The sequence below is a fragment of the Drosophila miranda genome, assembly GCF_003369915.1.
Source record: "Drosophila miranda strain MSH22 chromosome Y unlocalized genomic scaffold, D.miranda_PacBio2.1 Contig_Y2_pilon, whole genome shotgun sequence".
Taxonomy (NCBI): Eukaryota; Metazoa; Arthropoda; class Insecta; order Diptera; family Drosophilidae; genus Drosophila; species Drosophila miranda.
In genome coordinates, this window is record NW_022881614.1 from 30724187 (window position 1) to 30750904 (window position 26718).

The window sequence follows — 26718 nt, forward strand, 5'->3', positions numbered from 1 at the left end:
GACCTTCGCCTTATCCGGCTAGCCATCAGCCTTTATCCGGCCGTTCCACAGCCTTATCCGGCTGTGCTGTGGTCGAATTCGGCCTGTGGGAACCGCGGTTCCTCACAGGCCATAGCCATAGCCGCTTGCCTCGTAGCTCCAAAGAATGCCACTTGCCAACTGCAGCCAGCTCGGAGATGCTACTGGCAGTGGCTGTGGCTGTGGCTGGGGCAGTGGAGTTGCAGCTGCTGCTGCTGCGCCTGCCGACTGCCAAGAATAAGTCATCATCAACATTTTGCAGTTGTCTACTGCTGTGAGGCGGCTACTTAAACTGCACTTTGTGTGAGGCCAGGAGTGGAGTGGAGTGGATGTGGGGCTTAGGGATGGATCGAATCACTACTGGGCACATCCATTGCTGTTCCTTGATCTCTGAATGAATTGGTGTTGGGCCAAGGAAAGCACTATGGAGATATATGAATCAAAACTATTTCCAATCCCATACGGATTCTATAGTTATTCGATTCCCAATGAATTCCAGAGTTCTATAAAAAGAATACCTCAGACTCGCATCGACGAATGCCACGTGTTTTGCCAGCCCTAAACTCCTTGTACTGGGAGTACTCAGAGCCCCATTAACAAACACAACTTAATTTATTTGACTAGAAGCGAATAATGCGCTTACAAATAGGCCTGTGAAATGCTTATGGAGTTGACAATTTATAGAGAGAGAGACAGAGAGTCCCTTATCTTCAAGTAAGTGCCCAAGGCACGACTACGAAGATGATGCTGCTGCTGCGGATGACACATGCAACGTGTCTTGGGGAACAAAGTGTTTATTGCATTGAAACTCGAGGAGAGTGGAGCGGCCACAGCGACACGCTTTCAAATCATAAATTTCCAGTTTGTCACTTGTCCGCTGATACGAGCACCGATCCCCGGACGAGCCAGCCAAAATGCAAATGAATGATGCCCTCCAATCCCGTTGAAAATTATAATTGGAGCAGGAGAAGCCCCACAGCCGGAGAGCAGTATTGTATAAAGAAATATTCGGTTCTTTTTTTTTAATTTTAATGGTGTCAACGCTTATCGGCCACAGAAAGGCAATGCAAATGCAGTTAAGGGCCGAACAAAACGTTTTCAAGATGAAGTCATTAAGGCCCCAGCGAAAAAGAGTGAGAGAGAAAGAGGGAGGGAGAGCCAAAAACGAACAGCGAACAAAACGGAAATCGTTATCAGCACTTTGCCTCGATTTCGGCATATTGAAATATTGAACAAAACATATGTATATATAGATTTTTGTATTGTTGCAACACTTTCCTCATGGCGGAAGGCTTGACATTCTGAACTCATTCCCGAACATAAATATAAACAAGGGGGAACGTTGTGAGTTGCTGCGGACACCGCAACTCTACAGTTATACCCGATACTTAGTCAGTATGGCTCTCCTCCGGAAGACGCCGCTAATATTAAACAACACGACAAAGAGTGCGTGCGAGAGAGACAGAAAATCAGTCTGAGCGTGACGTCGGGTGCTGCGTAGCCAGTGCAAATTGATTTGTTCCTTTTGGCTATATAAATGATCTGATCTGATCCAGATTCAGCAATCTAATGCATATGGTCATTATCTATGATTCTGCGTTTTTAGTTTTCTCGTATCGTCAAAATTGTGGATGCCACAGATTTTCGCCCTTTGTGGGGGCGGAAGTGGGCGGGACAAAGTTTTGAAATATTCTTGTAGCAGTGACATATCACAGAAGTCTGGATCCAAAACATCGTTGCTCTCGCTTTTATAGTCTTTGAGCACTAGGCGCTGAAGTGGACGGACAGACGGACGGACGGACAGACGGACAGACAGACATGGCTCAATCGACTCGGCTATTGATGCTGATCAAGAATATATATACTTTATGCGGTCGGAAACGATTCCTTTTGGACGTTACACACATCCACTTTTACCACAAATCTAATATACCCCAATACTCATTTTGAGTATCGGGTATAAAAATTTGTTATCTCTCGTAAAAACGAAAAACATAATTTCGTGGCACATATTGCTAACAGAATCTCACTCCCATCGGAGAAATCTTTTGGGAATTGTTCTAAAAATTCCTAACTCAATTTGTTACTGCCATAGCCAGTTGCTACATCTGTCGCCTCTGAACACGAATAAAACGTTTTCATTTGTTCATATAACTACATATGTATTCAATGAAATGGCCATTGGCCATCAACAATGCTGAGTGTTTCTCACACCTCGCACAATGATTGTTGAGTTTTTACAATGGTTTTTCCATTCCTTTTTTTACACTTTATGTTTAAACGGGGTTCCAGTTGATTACTGTTGCAAAGTGGAGCATTCTCCTCTCCAAGGCGGCTTAGGGCTTACTGATTGATTACTGCTCAGGTTTTATTCCGCATAAATTGATCTTATTACAAAGACAGACTCCGTTCTATGGGCAAGCCATACCTCCTGTATATCCTTAAGCTCTACTTCAACTAATTAATATGAAAGGGTAGAGGCCAAGTGGAGTCCATAAAAGGCCCATTTTCCCATATAAACATGTAATTCGAGGAAAAGCCCATCTCTGGAAAGGCTCCAAGGCACTTGTTGCCCCTGACAACCGCATACGCAAACGCAACCACGTTCGTTCCGACATCGAAATATGGTGCTCAAGGCACGGCCAACGGTGCTGCGGATGGCGGGCAAAGGGAGGCAAAGGAAGCGGTGAAGGAGCCAAGTTAAGCGGCTCAGACACACCGAGACACAATAGCCGCCAATGCTTTCGTGGCCCAGACAGCCACCCACAGGTCCCTCCGTCACAGTCACGGCCAAAAATCAGCTTTCCTGCTTTCCTTCTGCTGCAGCAAAAAGGCCTGCCCCCGTTTCGTATTGTTTTCTGCGTGTTGCAAGTGAAAATTAGAAAGAACGCACTTGAAAAGCGTCTGTGTTTATGTCTGGCAGCTGTTGCACACACAAAACTTTGCTCCAGGCTGCTGCTGCTGCTCCCAGTCGTCCTTCTCTTCTGTGTAGTCCCATGAATAGTTTAATTAAAATTTCCCTTCAAGCCTCTGCGCCTTCGAGCCATCAGGCCTTTGCCTTCCTCTGTTCCTCCAGCGGAAGCAACAAGAAAGAAAATTGTGAAATGCAACTTTTCAAGAGACATGAAAAACGAGAAACTTGTTAAACTTTTGTGATTTCAAAGACGACGACGACGACGACGACGACTGCAAGATGAAGTCAAGTGTTTAGTTTTAGTTTTTGTGGCCAACAAGGCAAGGAAAAACCCTTAAATCTGTTAACCTTTCATTGCCGTCAGAGAGCTAGAGAGAGGGGAGAGGAGAGACGACTGTCATTAGAAAGTCACACACTGCAGCTGGCAATAGTCAAGGCTTAGGGCTAATATTTGTAGTGTCCAACTATTCGAAAATCAAAAGAAAAAAAAAAAAGAAAGGAAAAGGTCGAACAAGGTACACTTTAGGTACACTTTCTAGAAAGATACTTTTCATACCGCCCTCGCTAGCATAGCTCGAAGAAATTGGTGGAATGCAGGAGATCCAGAAGATCATCCGATTGCACAGTTATGTTAAAGCTTAAAGCTCAGCTTAGGCATGCAATAGGTACAGGCGAATAGACTTTATTCATGTGAAATCATTCCCCTGCATAGTTTCACTTACGGCACACGTATATATAGATTTTCGTGATTTTCGCAATCGCAGAGTGAATGGTGAAGACACGTGGAGTTACATAACTTCCAATTTTTCACTATTATCTAATCATCCGTTGTTTATATGGATTAATAAATCCGAAGAGTGGCGTTAGCTGAACTACCCGAGGGAAAAGTGAAAATAAAGTGAAATTCTTGAAAGAAGCAAAGGTACGTTAGTCCACCGTGGAAAGATAAGGTTCTGACACAGTTTTATTTAGGGATAGGAGTACTGGAAAATCTTAATACAGCCAAGCCGGCCAACCAATCTACGGTATCAACTACTAAAACAACCAAGCTGACCGTTTGGGAGTTAGCGCAGTGCACATCCACGGCGGCAAAGTGAAGGCTGAACCGTTGACGTTGGGCTAGCTCAATATCGGAAATCATTTACGGCTCGTGAAAGACCAACCACCATACACCACTGCTGGACGTCCGAATATCAGTTTGAACCTGCCGATCTCGTAAAAAAAAAAAGCCGGAGGACATAATCGTCACCAACCTACGAAAACTTACAAAGGATTGAGTAATTAGGCTAGCCTAAACCACATTGCCTCAGAACCACTCTTGCTGTCAGCAGATTTGTGTTTATTTTGATTCCCGTGTTTCTCAAATTAAATTTCAAGTGCAAGTTCCCGTTTGCCTTTATCACTATCACATAAAAATCTATACGCTGCTGCTCTAAGAACCAGCTGATTAGATCCACATATTCATATCTCGTTTATCCTTGTGTTGATTAATGTAGTAACTAAATAGCTTCCTCCAATGAGTAAATTTGTAACGTAACTGACGATTTTGAAAACTGAGCAATATGAGTTCGGGATAATGTGTTTCTCTTTATATATATACATACATTTATACTGACCAACCTCTAAATTACACAGTGCATACAAATGAATCCGTCAAAGTCATCTTGGGCCCAACGATACACCGATGAGTTTAACCAATTACTGTGAGTACCACTAGTGGCTGAAACCACAATGTCTATACACCAATGCAGGCGTAAGTTTGTTGAAGTAGATATATATATACTGATTTGAAAGAATACTACCCCCCCTCAAATGCTCAAATAATTAAGTTTTTTTTGCTGATCCAAGAAGAAGGAAGTCTGTATATTTTTGTTTATTTGTAAATGTAAGGAATCGGATTATATCTGTAATTAATGTAAAAAAAAAAAAAAAAAAAAAATATATATATATATCAATACAATCTCACATGGTTAGGGACATTTAACATAAAAATAAAAGGAATTTGCAATCATGAATATGTCTGCCTAAACTAAATATTATCTCCGTCCGTCAAGTACTTATGCTTATCTCCCTCAAAATGCACTAGAAGATGTTGGATCTTTGAATTGGGACAACGCCCGAATGTAAACGCGTTTGTCATGGTTGGTTGGGTAAAGACTAGGGACATATATCACCGCTGTTCCCTCCATCAGACAGAAGACGAACTACACTTTTTCTAAGCGTTTTCTAAATGCGTATCGGCGCAGAGTGGAAATAAGTTTTTGTTATTGGTTATTGATATTAACGTCGAGATCCTGCTTATTTTTTTTTTTTTTGAAGCGCATTATATTGATTTGTGTCAGGAAAACTGTGTAGCTAGGGGAGAAAGAACCCCGACCAATCCGACGAGCTGGACCCGAGCACAGCAAGAATGCGCGCATTCGAACCTAGCTTCCTATTAACATGAGGTCAGAAAAAACCATCTATTGGCCACGGTCGGAGTTAGAGCCTAAATAGGCTCTGGCCTTAACTCACTGGCAAAGACTGAACACTACACAAACATGGCGCCCAACGTGGGGCCCGAAAAGTTTTCTTTAAGTCCCATTTAAGCTCTACAAATCCATCCATTTATTTCACATTTGCTGCACAACAAGTTGTTTTGTATTCGGCTGGAATCGATCGGTGGACTTAGCGATTGCAATTCGGATACCGGATTGATCGACCCTGATAGATCTATGCTGAGCAAAATAAACAATCTTGACAGGAAACAATCTCAAAGTGTTTTGGATTTACGATGCTCTGGAGAATTTCGGACATCGTCCAGCAATTTGAGATGGTTGTAGATGAATAACAACAATAGTTACTTAGTTAAAATAGAGGAATGCGCTGGAGGAGAGTTTTCGTTTTGTTGTCTGTTTTCTTGTATTTTGAGATATTGATGAGCTAAGGAAAGACGGACATTAGGGGATAAGCAATTTGTTTCGAGAAAGTTTTTTGTGTTAGTGAATTAACAATAAATGGCTAAAATGCCTGTTACTCATAGTAATGAAAATCTCGATGGCATTCGCGAACAAAGCGATCCGTTTTGCTTTATTTGTAATGAAGTAATCTTGGTCTCTGAGTTAGTTGCAAGTACTCCGTGTAATCATAGATTTCATAAATGTTGTATAATAGAAGCAATCACGACCACACCGGCTTGTCCGATATGTGCGGCATGCTGCCTTATTTCGCAACTACGTTATGGTAACAATACCCTAGCAGCGGAACTTGGTGACGCAGCCGAAGAGGCAGAGACAGGAATCAAAGATATTTCAGCTACAGACTCAGGAGCCCATACTCTGAGAAGAATGGGAGGCCTTTATAAGAACCGAGGCAGAGGTAGGCCCATCAGTTCGAAAGGAGGCGTGACCACTAGATCAAAATCGCGACTTACAGATCCTAGTCGGTCAGAGCAGGAAGAAAATTTATTGGGAAAATCGCCAGACGACATAGTAAGGTACATACAGAATGCCTTAAGTGTTCAACAAGAAAATATGATAGATGACATGGTGGATATTTTGAATAAAAACATCGAAGAGACAATTCAGAGACAACTGGCTACACTCAATCTAAACATCGCCACACAAGCAGTGGAAAATGTGGAGACTGGGAATAGGCAGTCCGGCGTACGTGCTTCGTTAGCAGGAAACATCTCAAGTCACAGTAATAGTAGAAGTAGGTCAAATGCACAGTTAGCACCTGCAAAGGCAGCTAACATAATTCAAAATTGGCGGCTAAAGTTTGACGGATCGAAGAATGGTATGAGGATGGAAGATTTTATATATCGAATACGCTCTTTAACTGAACAGAACTTAAATAATGATTATCAAGTACTTTGTGATCACCTGTATCTCTTGTTCGCTAATAAGGCCAGTGATTGGTTTTGGAAATTCCACCGTAACCATACCAATTTTTCTTGGGAAACCTTTTGTTTTGAATTTCGCAAACGATTTGAGGACGCTGAAACTGACCTTGACATATGGGAAAAGATAAGGAAACGCAGACAAGGCGAAAATGAAGTTTTTGATGATTATCAGTGCGCAATAGAGGATTTAGCAGATAGACTTCAACAAGGCATGTCCGAAAGTCAATTAGTCGAGTTGCTGATTAGGAATGGTAAACCAAGTTTGCACCATGAGCTACTTCATTTAAGAATATCAAATAGGTCACAATTACGTGTCGAAGTGCGAAAACATGAACAATTCTACAATGACATAAAAGCTTGTAAGCCACGAACTTTGCGTTCCTATATTAACGAGCTAACTGACGCGTACGAGAAACAAACTCAGGTAGAATCGAATGCGCCAGATCCAGAAGTCCTCGCGATTCAACGGAAGCCATCAAACCTAACCTGTTGGAACTGTGAAAAACCTGGTCATCGATTTGATGATTGTCTAGAGCAGCGCTCTATATTTTGTTATGGTTGTGGCGCTAAGGAAACTTTCAAGCCGAAATGTCCCAGATGTAATCCAGCGGGAAACCGGCCGGCGGGTGTGTCGATCGACAAAACCTGGACGCACCCGAAACTGTGAAGACTCCTAGTATACCCGTAAAATTGTCAAATGAAACAAAGGCAAAAACTAGTTTAGAAAATAAGTTAGAAGAAGCCAAACCCCATTTCTCTACTATTCCATTACATGTAAGGATAGCTAATTACAATAAGCTTCGCGATAAATTGTTTGGCGAGACTATAAATTCCAAAATCCAGCTGACCCAAAGAAGGTCGACGAAGCGATTAAGACAGTATTGGAAATCGATTCGCTCTGACAGAAAAAAACTGGTAGCCGCGATTTTTAGTAAAACTGATAACAGACTGTACACAGAAGTATGCATTGAAGGGAATAACTACACTGCGCTCCTAGACTCTGGAGCAACCCTGAGTTGTGTCGGAGGCAAGGCAGCACTGGAGTTCCTAGCGTTAGGAAAAACCAAAAAGTGCTCCGGCAACATACGAACTGCTAATGGAACGCCAAGTAAGGTTGTGGGCAAATTACAAACTCAAATTACTTATCGAAAGAAAACAGCATGGTTAGATCTTTTTATTATCCCAGGTCTCAAACAAGATATTTATCTCGGGATAGACTTTTGGCATCAGTTTGGATTGACAGATAGCATCAGCAACGCGCAGGTTTCCGAGCTAGATGTGGGTGGAGAGACTCATGACCAAGAACTCCCCAAGTGGCATCTTTTGTCAAATGAACAACAAAGTCGCCTAAAGGCCGTTGTAGAAGTTTTTCCATCATTTGCCAAGCAAGGTTTAGGCAGAACAAATTTGATAACGCATAAAATAGAAGTCGGATCCGCAACACCCATCAAGCAAAGACATTGGCCAGTGTCACCAGCAATAGAGAAACTAATGTTTGCCGAAGTCGATCATATGTTAGCCCTAGACGTAATTGAAGAGTCTTCAAGTCCATGGAGCAGTAATTGCGTGTTGGTGCGGAAAGGGGAAAAGAACAGGCTTTGCTTAGATTCGCGTGAGGTAAATAAGGTCACTATAAAGGATGCTTATCCGTTACCTCATATAGACGGTATTTTGAGTCGATTGCCGCCAGCTAGGTTCATAACAGGCCTAGATATGAAGCACGCCTTTTGGCAGATACCACTCGACGAAAAGTCACGGCAATGTACGGCCTTCACAGTGCCAAACAGGCCACTATATCAATATAAAACAATGCCGTTCGGGCTCTGCAATGCTGCGCAAACCCTCTGTCGACTAATGGACCAGGTTATACCGGCCCATCTAAGAAAATGCGTCTTTGTATATTTAGATGACTTACTTGTGCTGTCAGAGGATTTCGAGTCACATTTGGTCACGCTTCAGGAAATTTCGGTTTGCCTAAAAAAGGCTAATCTGACTATTAATATTGAGAAGTCCAAGTTTTGTATGCGCGAAATAAAGTATTTGGGATTCATCATTCGAGAAGGACAAATTCTGACTGATCCAGGGAAAATAAAGGCCGTCAATGAGTTTCCTGTTCCTACATCTATAAAACAGTTGCGTCGGTTCTTAGGATTGTCTGGTTGGTATCGGCGATTTGTCGAAAATTATGCCACCATAAGCTTTCCACTGACGGAATTGTTAAAGAACAAAAAGTCTATAATTTGGAATGATGATGCCGAAAAAGCTTTCAATCTTCTAAAATCGCGTTTAACATCAGCTCCGATTTTGATTACCCCAGACTTCACAAGCCAATTTATCTTACTGTGTGATGCAAGTACCTACGGGATAGGTTGTGTCCTGGCGCAAGAGCGTGAGGGAGTGGAACTCCCAATCGCGTATATGTCGGAAAAATTATCGAAAGCCCAAAGGAACTACACCGTTAGCGAACTGGAATGCTTAGCCGTTATCAAGGGTATAAAAAAATTTCGTGCCTATATAGAAGGTCAAGATTTTGTGGTAGTAACGGATCATGCGTCTTTAAAATGGTTGATGAAGCAGAAAGATCTTTCTGGAAGACTAGCGAGGTGGTCGATGAAATTACAATCATTCAATTTTTCTATTACACATAGGCGAGGGTCAGAAAACGTTGTTGCTGACGCCCTGTCTCGACGTAACCAACCTGCTATAGAAGAATTCGTTGCCAGTGGTCCCATGATTGATTTACAGTCAAGTCATTTTAAGTCGCCGGAATATCTTAGCGTGATTCAACGAGTACAAGAGAATCAGTCAAAACTGCTTGATTTAAAAGTTATTGATGGGTATGTCTATAAAAGAACCGAGTTCAATAGAGACAATGACGGACACGAGGAATCCTGGAAACTTTGGGTACCCTCCGCGATGATCCCCGAAGTATTGCAACAAGCACATGATGCGCCAAGCTCTGCACATTGTGGTATGGCTAAGACGGTAGAAAAACTCAAAAGGTATTTCTTCTGGCCCCGAATGGTAAGCCAAATTCGAGAGTACATCTCAGAATGCCATATTTGTCGATCTACTAAGAGTCCGAACAAAATGTTGAAACCTCCGATGGGCCGACCATTAACATCAGACCGCCCCTTTCAGTGCTTGTATATGGATCTACTAGGTCCGTACCCCCGTACTAAAAATGGAAACATTGGGTTGTTTATAGTGGTAGACCATAACACGAAATTCCATTTTCTTAGCCCTCTAAAGAAATTCACGGCGCCAAAAATGTGTGAATACCTGGAAAGCTCCATATTCTACACCTTTGGAGTGCCGGAAGTTGTTCTAACGGATAATGGTTCGCAGTTCAAATCAAGTTGTTTCGAAGCTTTTCTTACAAGTTTTGGCATTACACATCGGTGTACGGCTATACATTCTCCTCAGGCCAATGCTAGTGAACGATTAAACAGATCGGTTCTGGCAGCCATCCGCGCTTATATTGGAAGTGACCATTCCAATTGGGACGCTAATTTGAACGCTATCAATGGTGCACTTAGAGCAGCGGTGCATCGAAGTACTGGTTATTCACCATATTTCCTTGTTTTTGGTCAGAACATGATTCTGAACGGAGGAGATTATACCCTATTGCGAAACGTGGATCTGCTAAGCAACGACGTCCGATTAGAACACTCCGATCTGTTACAACTGGCAAGACAAGACGCTAAGAAAAACATAAAGAAATCACATGAGCTTAACGCGAAGAAATATAATCTACGGAGTAGGAACGTACAACTTAAAACGGGTGACGAGGTTTTTGCTCGTAACTTTACCCAGAGCAACGCGAGTAAGAAGTTTAGTTCGAAGTTAGCTCCGGTTTTCATTTCTGCAAAGGTTCTCAAAAAAAGAAGCCCATATTATTATGAGTTGGTGAACCCAGCAGGGAAAAAGATTGGAGTTTTCCATCTCAAAGATATTCAGGTGAAGAATAAATAACAGCATTTTTTTCAGATAATGTACCTTCGAGCAGGTCTTGTTTCATTATCTGTGGTTGTAGTGTCCAACTATTCGAAAATCAAAAGAAAAAAAAAAAAGAAAGGAAAAGGTCGAACAAGGTACACTTTAGGTACACTTTCTAGAAAGATACTTTTCATACCGCCCTCGCTAGCATAGCTCGAAGAAATTGGTGGAATGCAGGAGATCCAGAAGATCATCCGATTGCACAGTTATGTTAAAGCTTAAAGCTCAGCTTAGGCATGCAATAGGTACAGGCGAATAGACTTTATTCATGTGAAATCATTCCCCTGCATAGTTTCACTTACGGCACACGTATATATAGATTTTCGTGATTTTCGCAATCGCAGAGTGAATGGTGAAGACACGTGGAGTTACATAACTTCCAATTTTTCACTATTATCTAATCATCCGTTGTTTATATGGATTAATAAATCCGAAGAGTGGCGTTAGCTGAACTACCCGAGGGAAAAGTGAAAATAAAGTGAAATTCTTGAAAGAAGCAAAGGTACGTTAGTCCACCGTGGAAAGATAAGGTTCTGACACAGTTTTATTTAGGGATAGGAGTACTGGAAAATCTTAATACAGCCAAGCCGGCCAACCAATCTACGGTATCAACTACTAAAACAACCAAGCTGACCGTTTGGGAGTTAGCGCAGTGCACATCCACGGCGGCAAAGTGAAGGCTGAACCGTTGACGTTGGGCTAGCTCAATATCGGAAATCATTTACGGCTCGTGAAAGACCAACCACCATACACCACTGCTGGACGTCCGAATATCAGTTTGAACCTGCCGATCTCGTAAAAAAAAAAAAGCCGGAGGACATAATCGTCACCAACCTACGAAAACTTACAAAGGATTGAGTAATTAGGCTAGCCTAAACCACATTGCCTCAGAACCACTCTTGCTGTCAGCAGATTTGTGTTTATTTTGATTCCCGTGTTTCTCAAATTAAATTTCAAGTGCAAGTTCCCGTTTGCCTTTATCACTATCACATAAAAATCTATACGCTGCTGCTCTAAGAACCAGCTGATTAGATCCACATATTCATATCTCGTTTATCCTTGTGTTGATTAATGTAGTAACTAAATAGCTTCCTCCAATGAGTAAATTTGTAACGTAACTGACGATTTTGAAAACTGAGCAATATGAGTTCGGGATAATGTGTTTCTCTTTATATATATACATACATTTATACTGACCAACCTCTAAATTACACAGTGCATACAAATGAATCCGTCAAAGTCATCTTGGGCCCAACGATACACCGATGAGTTTAACCAATTACTGTGAGTACCACTAGTGGCTGAAACCACAATGTCTATACACCAATGCAGGCGTAAGTTTGTTGAAGTAGATATATATATACTGATTTGAAAGAATACTACCCCCCCTCAAATGCTCAAATAATTAAGTTTTTTTTGCTGATCCAAGAAGAAGGAAGTCTGTATATTTTTGTTTATTTGTAAATGTAAGGAATCGGATTATATCTGTAATTAATGTAAAAAAAAAAAAAAAAAAAAAATATATATATATATCAATACAATCTCACATGGTTAGGGACATTTAACATAAAAATAAAAGGAATTTGCAATCATGAATATGTCTGCCTAAACTAAATATTATCTCCGTCCGTCAAGTACTTATGCTTATCTCCCTCAAAATGCACTAGAAGATGTTGGATCTTTGAATTGGGACAACGCCCGAATGTAAACGCGTTTGTCATGGTTGGGTGGGTAAAGACTAGGGACATATATCACCGCTGTTCCCTCCATCAGACAGAAGACGAACTACACTTTTTCTAAGCGTTTTCTAAATGCGTATCGGCGCAGAGCGGAAATAAGTTTTTGTTATTGGTTATTGATATTAACGTCGAGATCCTGCTTATTTTTTTTTTTTTTGAAGCGCATTATATTGATTTGTGTCAGGAAAACTGTGTAGGTAGGGGAGAAAGAACCCCGACCAATCCGACGAGCTGGACCCGAGCACAGCAAGAATGCGCGCATTCGAACCTAGCTTCCTATTAACATGAGGTCAGAAAAAACCATCTATTGGCCACGGTCGGAGTTAGAGCCTAAATAGGCTCTGGCCTTAACTCACTGGCAAAGACTGAACACTACATATTTTATAGAATTTGTTTGGAACTAAATAATAAAACTATACGTGCATTGAGGTGTTTTGGTTCCAGTCCTGGGGCATGCTTCTCGATGCATGAGAAAAAGGAAATTGCTTTTCCATTGAATAAATTTCATAAATAAACTTCAAAATCAGGCTTCAGCTTGCGAAAACTTAGTGCTTGGATATACGCATTTGTCGAGTATGAATCTCACTTGGAGAGAATAAGAAGTGGAAAGGGATGAAAACTCACCCTAACTGCTTAGCTACACTGGGAGAGAGATATTTAGGGAGAAGCGTAAGACTGATACTCGCTTAAGTTATCCATTCTGGAATTAATGATGATCCGATCGACAAACATATTCCCTACTCTAAAACCTAGCAATATACGATAGTAGCAGTACAATGGTGTAAGAAGCTTTATTCCTGCTAGGATCGGAAGTTCTTCTTTCACCGTTCCCCCTTCCCTCTCTCTCCCCCTATATTTTGATATAAGTATGTTCTATCTGGTTACACGCTCAATTGCAATAACTTAAAGAAAAAACAGCACTACCCCACACAGAATGTCAGGGTTGGCTTGGCCAGGTCGGGTTTGGGGCTGACGCCTATGCGTCAGAGGGCGTGGCCCTGCCTGGCTCATATGTACATAGGTATTTCTGCCAGCGACAATGATGATGATGATGATGACGATAATGCCGCTTCGGCTGGGGCTTTTGCAGATCGGTATCAACGTCAGCAGCCTCGTCGATCCCAGTGCCAGTGCCATGGCCAGTGCCAGCGCCAGGCACCATCGCCGCCAAGTGATTATTGTAATGATAATGAGACAAGACGACTAACCCATGGTCACCTCAGCTCAACCACACCACCCCACCCGACCCTGGGAATTGAGGGAAATTGTGGAGTGGCATTTTTGCAAGTTCTGGTGCTGGAACATGTGTCGCGTGCATAATTACCAAGACGAAGCTGGCGATGGGGACGGTTTATCGGAACCCAACTCTGTTGCCTAGACCTTTTACCTCTCCAGCTCTTCTGCCCCCACTACCCGTTATGGTTCACGCTGATTTGGTTAAACAAATTCTTGAGGTCTCGGGACTGGGGAGAAGTGCAGTTTCTAATTAAGTCATAAAACAAACGCCGCCGCAAAAGCCAATCAAATAACTTTGACGACCCCAGCAGGCTGCCAGCCAGTACCACCTCCCATCGGGAGATGGTCCTTTATCATCAGCAGCTCGTAACAAGATACATTTGTTGCTCTTTCAGGTTGTGGGGTTGTTGCAAGGAGTCGGTGCTGGAATGTTGATGTCTGCTTTGTGACTTTTAATTGCTGCACGTAGCCACACGTTTAAGCAAACTTAGCAGTTGGCCATAAAAACCCCCACCAGCAGAAACAGCAGCAGCAACAACGACAACATTAACAACTAAAAACAGCCAGAGCAAATAAAACAGCTAAGGCAACAACTGAAGCAGCTAAAACAACCAGTAAAATGATTAATTTTAGCCAACGACACACTCAAATTAAATGAGGAACTGTTTGTTTCCTTTGAACATTCGCTTTGAAATATTATTCGTCTGGAACAACAATTCTTCTATGCAAAGAACCACCAGAAGGGCTGTTTTACTGGATCCAACACGATCGCATTTCCCTATTTGAACCATCTCTTTAGTGCATCTATCTGTATAGTATTTCAATCGTTTGCAGATTCCCTGTAACCACTCGACAAATGAGCACAAAACACGGGAAAAAAATTTCTAGAAGGGCCTTTGAAAATAACATAAAAATGTATCAAATAGTAATTATTGCATATCCAGGCCCAAGTCATTGACTCGAAGTGCACACGGAACACACACAGATACACACAGACAGACACCTGTTTGTATGGAGAACAACATAGATGCATGGCCCATCTTTTAGCCATCCCCAATGCCAACGCCAATGCCAATGACTTCTTTTACAGAATGGACTGCGAGTATGAGTAGGAGTTGGTAAAAGCACGTTGACTGGCAATAAAACTTTCATAACTCTACAGCTAATGGAGTTCGAAATGCTGGCTCGTAAAATATTTGTTGTGCCTTCTGCCGTCCGGCCTACCGTCCGGCCTACCGTCCGTCCATCGGGTATAATTGCTCTCAAACTGGCCGAGAGTGCTGCTCTTAACCCTGCTGCTGCTGGCAACTGAAGCGCCAACTCTGGCCACGGGTTTTTTGGGACTCTGGACCAGGGCCCACCATCAAGGCTTTCTGCCAGTGGTGCTGCAAGAAATTGTCATAAAAATCCAACGCTGCTCACTTAGAAAACAAGTCTACTACACTATTGTTTGTGTCTTTGGGCGGTTTTTATGTACCTAATTTTGTACAGTTAAAGTTGCATTGGGAGATGGGCAAAAGGTGCTTGGTTGTTCCTCTTCTTTTTGTTTGCGCATTTGCTGTCCATTTTAATTGAAATCACAGTCAGAGCCACAGCCAGTGCCAGTGCCATAGAAAAAGAGAGGAAGAGATTCTCAAGTGCAAATATTTTTGGCCAGCCAGAAAAACGTTATTGAACGGGGTCCTCGGTCCATACGTTGGCCAACTTAATCACTGCTCAGAAGAACTTCAGCAAATGCCAAAAAGTAACAACTACTTAGGGTTACCCGAGGTAACCAAAACGGGCTGGGATGGCATCCCGCGGGTCCCTTCTTGGCTAGGCCGGGCCAGCCCAGTCCATGCCAGGCCTCGCTTTTGGAGGCGTCAACCTGCTCTTTAAGCCGCATTATTTATGCGGCTGTTCAGCGATAACGCGCTTGCAAAAACGCCACGACTTTAACTGGAGATCCAGCGCTGGACTTGCACTTGGAGTCGGTCCAGAGCAACAGCAACCTGCCACAGCAGGAGCAGCATCAGCAGCAGGCTGCACTACTTTTAAGGGCTTACTTACACACTGCACTTAAGAGGAGTCAGCAGGCAGCAGGCCGGAGGCAGCAACCAGGAGGCAAGAGTGTAGCAGAAAATATGAGATATTTCTTATCAGCTGGTATGCATCTGTGCACCTCGAGCGATTCTCCTTTCATCACCTTCCACCCTGCCCGGCACAATCCATGTTGCTGCTGTTGCTGCTGTTGCTGCTGCAGCATTCGCTTTCAAAACATTTTCATTTGTTGCTGAAAAGAAGCTGCTGCAGATTTATTGTCTTTGTTTTTGGTTTGGGCCCTACGCTCGCGCTCCTCATTGCCATAATAATAATCATAATATCAGTCGTAAGTGCATTTGTTGCTGCCTCTGTACTTAATACCAAGGAATTTCCTATTTGTTGCTCTATTTCAGGTTCCAGCAGTCCAGTCCGTGGACTCCACTCGACCTCCTGGAGCCTTGGAGGCGCACTGATTTTCCCCCTCCCTTCAATCGCTTTGAGTTTTATTGTTGGCCGGTTTCGATTTCTTTACTTAGAAATGGCCAACGACTGTCTGTTTCTGGTGCGGCTGCGGCTGTGGCCGTGCCTGGGACTTGGCTCCTGCTGGCTGCTGCTTTTCCATGGAACGCAGACAATACAGTGGGCCGCAAAGGAATGAACCACATACTGTTTCAAAGGAAGGACTTTTTGTAGTATATTAATATCACATTTCATTCGAACTTTAAGTTCAATTTCCAAAACGAGGCGTTGCCAAATTTATGCAAGCGAAAATTTAATTTTCATTTGAATTTTGAGTTTAGAATTTAGAAATTTCAATTTAAAGTCTCATATAATAATCCATTCGATTAAATTGTTGGAATTATGGAGGTGCTGATCGTATTCTCTTCTCCCATAAATACGAAATTCTTAGACTATAAGCCCACTTCCCTGTGTGTGTGTTGCCAAGGTTACATCCTAGTTACACAAATCCATAACTAAACTAGTGCAATATTTGTATAATACGCACATACAGATACAGATATGCATCTGCATAGATACATGTACATAGCAGATTGCCAGCCAGAAACAGCCAGAGCCTCATTCAAATGCTTATCAGAGGAATCTGGATGAACAAAAGCGGCTGCTGCTGTTGCTGCTGCTTCTGGTACCACCACTCGAGACGGCAAAGAACGAAAACTACTCACTCAACCGCTGAGCAAGGGAGAAAATATGCTCTGCAGCGGAGGAAGAGCGGGCCTAGCCTGGTGTGCGCCCGGGTGGATGGAAGGCAAAAATGAGAAACCAACGCAGATAAAACGGCAGAGATTTGCAGGCATTCAAAAGCTGAGATGCTGATGCTGCCTCTCGGTTGCTGCTGTGGCTGCTGCTGCTGCTGCAAAATTCCAGCAATCGCCAGCCCAGCGTTCTATTTGCAAATTTTGGATTATTCATATGCTACACCGCTTGCAACAAGAACTGCCTCTGCGACGACTATTGCTAGTATTTGCTCATCGCATGTAGAGTGTGTGCCTGCTGCTGCGGCTTCTGCTGTAGTTTCCTTTCTTACGCAAGGCCCTTATGTGTGCGGAGTAAGTTTCCTTGAAAATGGGCAAAGCTAACTCTGAAATGGTCTCTCGTCTTCTTATCGCGGGAATCTCCTGCTTGAATCCTTGCTGTGTGTGCCCAAGGTGTGCGCTGCACTGCGTGTGCCTCCTCCCAGCTGCATGTGATGCATCATTTTGGTCTAATCGGACCGCAAATCGTTGGCATTAGGCCTGGTCGGGGGTACAGGGGTACGGGCCCCAAAGTTATGCCCCGAGAGATTCCGATTCGAGATCCCTTATTGCTGCTGCTGTTCTGGCAATTCTGTGATATTTACTTTCATGTTTGCATTGGTTTCTGTTTGCTTTTGCTGGGGAGGGGGGCTCTGCTGCGATGGGGCAGAGCTGCTTTTGGGCAACAAAAGAACGTAAGCAAAGTCCATACACACATCTGTTGTCTCCAGTTGTATTCCATAGTTTCATCAATTCCAGCCACCAAATTTCATGCCCCATGCCGCAACAAAATAGAAACATAATAAATGTCCAGACTCTTGCGGGGGTTTTACTTAACGTCATATTAATACGCTTTCATTAAAAAACTGAACACTCGATTAGTCAGGGCCGATTGCAGCAGGGGCCCAGGCCCACCTTTGACACGTGTGACCCACACACCGCCACCACCGCCACGAACGTGTGCCGTCAAGTGGAGAAAATTTGCCTTTTGACAAATGTGCTCTCGAAAATAAAGAGAAAACCGTAAAAATGGAGAAAATAAACATGCACAAACAGGCATTTGTAAGTCTTCTGTTTGCTCAATGGACAATTCAATCAAAGAAACACCAGAAATTTCATGGCTTGACTTTCTTGACAAGCAAGAGGCAAGAGCCAAAAGGCTTTGGGCCATACTTTGGATAGCTCCATTCGGTGAGGATGGGGTGTGGAGGTGTGGTGGCGTGGCAGCCAGGGCGGACAAAGAGAGCATGTTAGAAATTTATAACCGCAAGCGTTGCTCTTTAATTACAAACGACATAGGATCCATTTCGAGTGTCTCAATTTTGACATTATTAATCTTTGCCATGCCACCCAATATCCCGCAGCAGAGTGGATGTTGGAGTGGATTGGGGCACAGAGACTGGAGGAGACTGGAGAGCCGGTTTGCTGCCACACGCTTTGGCCATACAAATCACAACATGGCCATATGCGCAATAAGACCGTCGCATGATATACGATTTTGGCTTAATCTTTGTGGAGCATGTGCGTTGCCCTGCCCGCTCCTCTCCCTCTTTGTGCGTCTGTGTATTGAGGCACGTTCAAAGATTTTCAGTTATAGATACGAGGCGCACCAATGCCACGCATTGCCACTAGTGCACCACACCACAAGGGAGCCACACCACACAAGCCTTTGGCTCGAAGCGTTGCCCAAAAATGCAAAAACTCAAGCGAAAAAAACGAAAAACGATAAGAAAAATCAAATCAAGTTTAGCCCCACTATCTCACAGTCTAGGCAGTCGTCCCACCGCAGTATATTCGTCATCCCCCTACCAACCTCTCTATGCGTTACTAAAGCCCATAAACCGAACCGTTTTCATATCGAACGAACCACCGAGAGAGAGAGCAGCGGGGCAGCCAAAAGACACATCGCTGGAGCCACACAATCGCAGGCAATCGCGGGGCACAGTGCGAATCCGAATGCGAATGGGAATGGGAATGCATGGTGCACCAGTAACTGGAACACAGCAGGATGACATTTTCATTGAGCTCCAGCACCAGTACAGTACCAGCCTGAGTCCCAGCTCCAGTCTGAGCTCCAGTTCCAGTCTGAGTCCCGGCCCCAGCCTGATGCCCAGCCCAATGGATAAGAGGGACAAAGTCAGAGTCAAAGTCAGAGTCAGAGTCACAGTCACAGACAGAGCATCGTTGTCTTCGGCAACCGTCAGCGGATAAAACAAGTTGGTAAGAGGCCGCTGATATGGCTCAAACGGCAAAATACCCTGGCATTCCCCATACAATACTTATAGCTAGAATAAAATCTAAGCAAAAGTTGCATTGCTCGAATGTTTAAATATTAAAAAAGTGATTTGGATTTGGTTTTGACCACACCTTTGCTCGTTCTTCTGGCTTTTACGGGACCCCCATTCCTTACTAATCCTCTGCCATCTGTGGGGGGAAAACCGGAACTCCCAGCAGTGGCCTGCTCTCTCTCTCTCTCGTACTCAGTGCATATTTATGGGCGGCAGTCACCATAAAATTTATGTCTTAGAAGTGCAAAATATATAACACAAAACACGAGCCTTTAAAAAACTTCGCCCCCCTCTTACTAGAGGGAGAGAGAGGGCCAAATACTGAATGGAGCGTTTATCCGGAACGACGAAGACAACGACAAATGGCCACCGTTTAACTAAAGGAAATTAAGACTTTCTTGGAGGCCCCCAGCCCCCTTTGCCATACACCACCCATATCCCATTTTCAAATATTTCAAATCAGAAAAGCGTTTGATCAGCGCCGACGCCACACACTCGTTCTGTTCTGTTTGGAATGGTTTTCGGTTTTGTTGGGAAGATGGGCAAGTAATTTTTCTAAAGTAATTGATACTCTGCTGCGTCGCCTCGGAACGGATCTCGTGGGCATCTTCTGCCATGCTCTAGCTGTCCGTGCAGCTGTCCCACCGTCCGGCCGCTTGTACGCCTGTCCGTTACCGCCTGACAGTCTGCTGTTGCATATTAATGACTTTCTTTAATGTCTTTTCCTCATTTATTTTACACACGGACACATTTTACACAGCCGCAACAGCAGACGGGAGCCTAAACTTTTCCATTCAGTTGGCCACAGTTCGAAACAGCCAAAAGAATGGTTTGTCTTGGCTTGGCTTAAACATTCCAGACAGGAAAGAGTACCCAGGGTACGGCTTTCGTAGACCCGTAGTACTGGTCGTGTGCTTATTGTTAAGCAATGCTGTGTCGGCAATACGCCATTTGGCTTTTGAAATGGCTCTATGGCCCACCCAGAGGCAGCTCCAGTCCTCCCACTCCCCCTCCATGGGATGGCACTTGCACTTAAACTCTGCGCGGCAGCACGGTTACAGCAAATTGAGTTAGTATAATTAAATGTGACATTGGCAAGCGGCAGTGTGTGGGTTGCCTTACAATTGGAATGAAGTGTTAACGCTCACTCTCGGGCTCTCGGGCTCTCGGGCGCTCGCTCTCTCTGCAGAGCGGAGCGTAGTGCAGTCAGGCGACAAATATCATATGCATATCATGTCAGGGGCGGACCAGCCGCATCGCTTCGCATCGCAGCATAAACGCTTCACTACCGACATACGCAATTTTCAATTAATGCATCCGCAAGGAGCTCCCCTTCTGCTGCTCGACTGCAGCTGCTCTTCTGGATCGCATTCTGCATTCTGCATTCGCGACTCCCAAATTCACGCTTTGGGCCCCGTAACTAAATCAAAATTTAACAACAAGTAGAACCGCAACTAAAGAGGAGGAACCGCAGCCAGGAGAAGAAGCAAATGCATCAACAAATTGCCGTAGAAAACGGTGTCTACGTGTGGTATGTGCTGCAGCATTAGGGGCACTCACTTAGGCAGCAATATCCTCAAGTGCAGTGGCGAGGTGGGGGACAGTGTACAACCCTATGGGCGCACCAGTGTATCTGCATGTGTCCCATCCAATCCCATTCCATCCAATCCGAGCAACAGCATTGCAATCCCTTTCCTAAACCAGCAATTCGTACGCATTTTTAAGCGACAATTCCGCTGCAGCTAATGCAGCACGTTGCACGTTGCATATGCCTCATGGCCTGCGTGGAGTGCCAAAAGGGAGTGTCAATGCAACGACAGCAGCCACCATGGAGAATGGAGAATGGAAAACGAGGCATCCAGAACGCTGGACGACGACAAAGACGATGATGATGATGTGGATGGGTATTGGGATATGCACTTCGGTGGCGGCAGTGAAAAGTTTCGCTTGCCAGGCGACAGCTGTGAAATATGTCGTCAGGCATTTGAATATCGCATAATGCACGCCTCTGCCCTGCCAAGTGGCCATTGCACAGTGGGTCACAAGTGGCTAATGCATTGCAATAAGTAGATTCTTGAATACTCTACAGCATTCGGAACACTGTGTGTTCCCGATTTGTTCGCAATCATATTTTTGTGGCTGCCGGAGAGTGTACGGAGTGCAGACCGTGGGTCTAGCCGGCGCGCTCGACTTGATGATACTGTTGGATTACATTTGGGATTGTATGATATACGATGGCGACAACAGCCACGATGACGATGACGACGCCGAGGAGGATGATGATGAAATGGGATACAGATGGAGCTCCAGTTGATAATGATGGTGGAATGGGGATGGGATGATGGTAATGATGAGGTTGCCATGACGACATAAAGTGCGCGTATAACAACGCCATTTAGGAAGCCGCTGCTGCCCCCTTTCGGCTGGATACTCATTCAGCCCACGTGATATGAGTATCCTCGTACAAGGAAGCGAATGCGAATACATTTGGAAAATAGACCAATTTTGCTGCCTACTGTGCAACGCTACTGCTCCTCCAGCCACAGGCACAGCCACACGTGGGCGCAAGATACAAGTTGCAATCAGTGGCAGTGGCAGTGGCACTTTTGTACTGTCTATTCTTGTTGCAGTCGCAGTTGCAGTTCCAGTGGCTGGCAATTGCTATTCATAAATGCGAATTCAATTTGAAAATTGCTTTAATTTTACTAGTCTGTCGTCACCTTGTGAAAAAGTATCATACGGTCTTTCTCCATGTCCCCGTTTCCCCTTTTTACCGTTTCCCCTTTTTCCCTGTTTAACTTTTCATTTTCCATGAAAATGGCCAGCAAAAGGCCGAAAGGAAAATCTTGTTGAAGTCTGCTTTAATTTTTTGGCTTTTAGCGGCACGCGTGTCGGGACACCATGATAAACTGTAATGCTATTCTGGATTTGCCTGGCTATCCTATCGAGAGCCAGGTGTTCAAAGAGCCAAACGAAAGGTGCGATTTCATTGGTTCTGGCAATAATAATGATCCGATTGCTGCGAAATATAGCTATCACCGATTGTAGATTTTCTAAGAACTCACCCGTTTAAAGCCAATAACAAAATGAATCACAGAATTGCAGGACTTTTTCAATGAATAGTGAATGGAAAAAAAAGCAATTGGAGCGTAAAAACCACTGTTTTTTTATGCTTTATTTAAATTGATTGCTTTAGTTTGTGCTGGTTCCATGGCCAATGGCCAGCGGCAGTATCTGCCCATCGGCCCATCCGGTTCCGTGGTGTACGAGGCGTATCTGTGCGACTTACAGCTGAGCGCGCATTTGGGGGAAAATCTGCATAAAAGTCGAACATGGAACCTGGAACCTGGAACCTGGGACAACAATAACATTTTTGCAATTTCACGCTTCAAATAGTTTACTAATTAGATTTAATTTTTTGGACATGCGGGTGTCCCCGCACTAATTATTCCACAGGCAGAAAAACACGCGAGCTTGGGAGCTCAATTTCCAAGCAATTCAGCAGCAGAGGGATCATCATAATTTGCACTTCGATTTGGCCAAACGGTAAAGCGAAACGATAACAGCAGCCGCCAGGGCTGGGCTGCAACATGAATATCGATGAAAGGTGGATTCCCAGTGGAAGACGGCACTGCTCCAGCCCTCGCACCGCAGACATACCAGCCAAGCTAGTTACCAGCTAACTTTTGAGCCAATTTAATCAAAGCCAATGACAGACGACCCAATGAGTGCAATGAAAGAAAGGCAAACATAGCAACGGGGACTGGGGTCTGGGGTCTGGGGTCTGGGGTCCGGGGGGCAACAACGAGGCTACATCCCGAGCCAAGTCACTTGGTTGCAAGCATTTGCATTTTGAGAATCTTGACAAGGCCCCTGTGCCTCCATTTGTGGGGCAGACTGGCAAGACAATGATGCGGCTTCATTTGGGGGGTTTTTGTCTAACCGATCGATCTTTCAATCAGAAGAGAGCCACGAGAGCATGCAGCAGATGCTGCTGACTCAGAGCCATGCAAATTGCTCTCCCCATTCCATCCCATCCCCCCACTGGCCCCCAAAATGCATCAAAATGCAATCAAAATTAAGGAAAAGCAAACCCCAGTCATGAATCACGCGGGTCTGGTCTCACTATCCGCCTCCTCCTGGAGCATGTGTTGTGTGTGTGTATATGTGTGTGTTTTTTTTATACCCGATACTCAAAATGAGTATTGGGGTATATTAGATTTGTGGTGAAAATGGATGTGTGTAACGTCCAGAAGGACCAAAAACGCAGAATCGTAGAGAATGACCATATCTTTTAGATCCGATCTGAATTGGATCGTATTATTATTATAGCCAGCATCAAGAAAACAATTTTATTTTTTCTCGCCCTGTCTCTCTCTAACACACACGTAGCACGTAGAAAATGGGCAAAGCTAACTCTGAAATGGTCTCTCGTCTTCTTATCGCGGGAATCTCCTGCTTGAATCCTTGCTGTGTGTGCCCAAGGTGTGCGCTGCACTGCGTGTGCCTCCTCCCAGCTGCATGTGATGCATCATTTTGGTCTAATCGGACCGCAAATCGTTGGCATTAGGCCTGGTCGGGGGTACAGGGGTACGGGCCCCAAAGTTATGCCCCGAGAGATTCCGATTCGAGATCCCTTATTGCTGCTGCTGTTCTGGCAATTCTGTGATATTTACTTTCATGTTTGCATTGGTTTCTGTTTGCTTTTGCTGGGGAGGGGGCTCTTCTGCGATGGGGCAGAGCTGCTTTTGGGCAACAAAAGAACGTAAGCAAAGTCCATACACACATCTGTTGTCTCCAGTTGTATTCCATAGTTTCATCAATTCCAGCCACCAAATTTCATGCCCCATGCCGCAACAAAATAGAAACATAATAAATGTCCAGACTCTTGCGGGGGTTTTACTTAACGTCATATTAATACGCTTTCATTAAAAAACTGAACACTCGATTAGTCAGGGCCGATTGCAGCAGGGGCCCAGGCCCACCTTTGACACGTGTGACCCACACACCGCCACCACCGCCACGAACGTGTGCCGTCAAGTGGAGAAAATTTGCCTTTTGACAAATGTGCTCTCGAAAATAAAGAGAAAACCGTAAAAATGGAGAAAATAAACATGCACAAACAGGCATTTGTAAGTCTTCTGTTTGCTCAATGGACAATTCAATCAAAGAAACACCAGAAATTTCATGGCTTGACTTTCTTGACAAGCAAGAGGCAAGAGCCAAAAGGCTTTGGGCCATACTTTGGATAGCTCCATTCGGTGAGGATGGGGTGTGGAGGTGTGGTGGCGTGGCAGCCAGGGCGCACAAAGAGAGCATGTTAGAAATTTATAACCGCAAGCGTTGCTCTTTAATTACAAACGACATAGGATCCATTTCGAGTGTCTCAATTTTGACATTATTAATCTTTGCCATGCCACCCAATATCCCGCAGCAGAGTGGATGTTGGAGTGGATTGGGGCACAGAGACTGGAGGAGACTGGAGAGCCGGTTTGCTGCCACACGCTTTGGCCATACAAATCACAACATGGCCATATGCGCAATAAGACCGTCGCATGATATACGATTTTGGCTTAATCTTTGTGGAGCATGTGCGTTGCCCTGCCCGCTCCTCTCCCTCTTTGTGCGTCTGTGTATTGAGGCACGTTCAAAGATTTTCAGTTATAGATACGAGGCGCACCAATGCCACGCATTGCCACTAGTGCACCACACCACAAGGGAGCCACACCACACAAGCCTTTGGCTCGAAGCGTTGCCCAAAAATGCAAAAACTCAAGCGAAAAAAACGAAAAACGATAAGAAAAATCAAATCAAGTTTAGCCCCACTATCTCACAGTCTAGGCAGTCGTCCCACCGCAGTATATTCGTCATCCCCCTACCAACCTCTCTATGCGTTACTAAAGCCCATAAACCGAACCGTTTTCATATCGAACGAACCACCGAGAGAGAGAGCAGCGGGGCAGCCAAGAGACACATCGCTGGAGCCACACAATCGCAGGCAATCGCGGGGCACAGTGCGAATCCGAATGCGAATGGGAATGGGAATGCATGGTGCACCAGTAACTGGAACACAGCAGGATGACATTTTCATTGAGCTCCAGCACCAGTACAGTACCAGCCTGAGTCCCAGCTCCAGTCTGAGCTCCAGTTCCAGTCTGAGTCCCGGCCCCAGCCTGATGCCCAGCCCAATGGATAAGAGGGACAAAGTCAGAGTCAAAGTCAGAGTCAGAGTCACAGTCACAGACAGAGCATCGTTGTCTTCGGCAACCGTCAGCGGATAAAACAAGTTGGTAAGAGGCCGCTGATATGGCTCAAACGGCAAAATACCCTGGCATTCCCCATACAATACTTATAGCTAGAATAAAATCTAAGCAAAAGTTGCATTGCTCGAATGTTTAAATATTAAAAAAGTGATTTGGATTTGGTTTTGACCACACCTTTGCTCGTTCTTCTGGCTTTTACGGGACCCCCATTCCTTACTAATCCTCTGCCATCTGTGGGGGGAAAACCGGAACTCCCAGCAGTGGCCTGCTCTCTCTCTCTCTCGTACTCAGTGCATATTTATGGGCGGCAGTCACCATAAAATTTATGTCTTAGAAGTGCAAAATATATAACACAAAACACGAGCCTTTAAAAAACTTCGCCCCCCTCTTACTAGAGGGAGAGAGAGGGCCAAATACTGAATGGAGCGTTTATCCGGAACGACGAAGACAACGACAAATGGCCACCGTTTAACTAAAGGAAATTAAGACTTTCTTGGAGGCCCCCAGCCCCTTTGCCATACACCACCCATATCCCATTTTCAAATATTTCAAATCAGAAAAGCGTTTGATCAGCGCCGACGCCACACACTCGTTCTGTTCTGTTTGGAATGGTTTTCGGTTTTGTTGGGAAGATGGGCAAGTAATTTTTCTAAAGTAATTGATACTCTGCTGCGTCGCCTCGGAACGGATCTCGTGGGCATCTTCTGCCATGCTCTAGCTGTCCGTGCAGCTGTCCCACCGTCCGGCCGCTTGTACGCCTGTCCGTTACCGCCTGACAGTCTGCTGTTGCATATTAATGACTTTCTTTAATGTCTTTTCCTCATTTATTTTACACACGGACACATTTTACACAGCCGCAACAGCAGACGGGAGCCTAAACTTTTCCATTCAGTTGGCCACAGTTCGAAACAGCCAAAAGAATGGTTTGTCTTGGCTTGGCTTAAACATTCCAGACAGGAAAGAGTACCCAGGGTACGGCTTTCGTAGACCCGTAGTACTGGTCGTGTGCTTATTGTTAAGCAATGCTGTGTCGGCAATACGCCATTTGGCTTTTGAAATGGCTCTATGGCCCACCCAGAGGCAGCTCCAGTCCTCCCACTCCC

The 26718-nt window shown here is 44.4% G+C and overlaps 2 long non-coding RNA genes across 2 annotated transcripts; both read left to right on the forward strand.

Moving 5' to 3' along the window:
• Positions 1-3767: 3767 nt before the first annotated feature.
• Positions 3768-4088, forward strand: LOC117193265. The gene is made up of 2 exons (XR_004474555.1): positions 3768-3854; positions 3905-4088. It is a non-coding gene; the product is annotated as an uncharacterized LOC117193265 (long non-coding RNA).
• A 7141-nt stretch (positions 4089-11229) lies between these two features.
• On the forward strand, positions 11230-11550 carry LOC117193266. Its single transcript, XR_004474556.1, has 2 exons — positions 11230-11316; positions 11367-11550. It is a non-coding gene; the product is annotated as an uncharacterized LOC117193266 (long non-coding RNA).
• Positions 11551-26718: the final 15168 nt, after the last annotated feature.